General features: G+C 38.1%; 1 protein-coding gene across 6 annotated transcripts in view; it reads right to left on the reverse strand.

Annotated features, from left to right (window-relative positions):
* RALGPS2 (Ral GEF with PH domain and SH3 binding motif 2) overlaps positions 1-1387 on the reverse strand; it is a 193887-nt gene that overhangs the window by 49022 nt on the left and 143478 nt on the right. The gene's annotated exons all lie outside the window — the stretch shown is intronic.

Below are 1387 nucleotides of genomic sequence, written 5' to 3' on the forward strand. Positions count from 1 at the left end.
CAGTGCTGTCTCATAATCCTCCAAAGCCACGATGAGGAAGAAGGCGGTAGAAGGTGCAGGCGGATTCCTTTAAATTAACCATCAGGATGCCTTCACTTTCCTCTATTACTTTATGCTGATTTAATTCACTCATTTATATAACCTGCTTCATTCTTGTGAGCATTTTGCCTTTATGATAGGCCCTTGGAATTGTAACCCCTGGTATATCTATGTCTGGCATAAGAATTCAAAGAAAAAATTCTGTGAAAGAGGTAGAAATTAAGCTCAGACGTTAAGTAAAGAATGTGGATCGACAGTGTGGCCTATTTGAAAAAGAACAAGCACAAGCCAAGGCAATGAGCAACAGGAAGTAGAAGTCCAAAAGCTTTATCTAGAAGCAGCACTCAGCATCTGGGCAGCCCAGCGAAAGACAGTGTGGCTCATGCTTTGGCATTACATTCAAATCCCAGTTCCATTACTTAGTACTTAAGTAGCACGCGAGTTACTCAAGATGCTTAAGTTGGTGTTTCCTCAGCTATTGAGTTACCTAATTAACATTTTTTCAATTAATGAAATATAATAGCATAGTTTATACCCAACACTTACTAATTCCTTCTCCAGTGTTCTATTTTCATAGAAGAAGAAACTGGGCCAGAAGTAGGTAAAGTGATTTGCCTAAGTTCACATAGTTGGTGGTGAGTCAGAGCTGTCTTGTTTTTCACTCAGTTCAGGGCTATATTTGTTTTTAAGCCACAACACATCAATTAATAATAAGATGGACTTACACAGAGAAGAGAATATTCTGTAGAATAGGAGGATGTGACAGTATATAATATCAGAATTTAAGATTAAAAAGTCTTAAATATCTGAAAGAATTTCACTCATTTTTGGAAGATTTCACTTGTTTTTGGTAATCATATATAAAGAGTTTTGTCCTAAGATACATTCATTATACAGTAAGATATTACACAGTACAACATCAAGTTTCTCATAAATTAAAAACCGTCTGAAGTAGCAATTTAGTAAATCAATGTTTAAAAAAATCCTTCCAGGTGATAGAGAGTATTACGTTATTTAGGTGGCTGCCCTCTGACAAAGTCTAGCTTTTCTCTTATGTGAAGTTGAGTACTATTTTTTCAGCATTCAACTTAAAAGATCTCTGGCCAGCAGGCTAAAATGTTTGTTTTATAATTGCCCGCTGAACTATGATAGTCTGTTTCCAGATGGTGCCCTTCCTTCAACCTGCACAATCTCTCCTTGTTCGAAGCTATTCAACCTCCTGCTGATCCCACTCCCCCCCCCCACCCCTATTTAGGGCTACAGAGAGGAAATCCCAAGAAGGAGATTTCCCTCCCCCCCATCCCCAGTCTCTAGCAACTTTTTGGTGATGTAATATGTGGGCTGAACT

This window comes from Nycticebus coucang, chromosome 10, assembly GCF_027406575.1.
Source record: "Nycticebus coucang isolate mNycCou1 chromosome 10, mNycCou1.pri, whole genome shotgun sequence".
Lineage (NCBI taxonomy): Eukaryota > Metazoa > Chordata > Mammalia > Primates > Lorisidae > Nycticebus > Nycticebus coucang.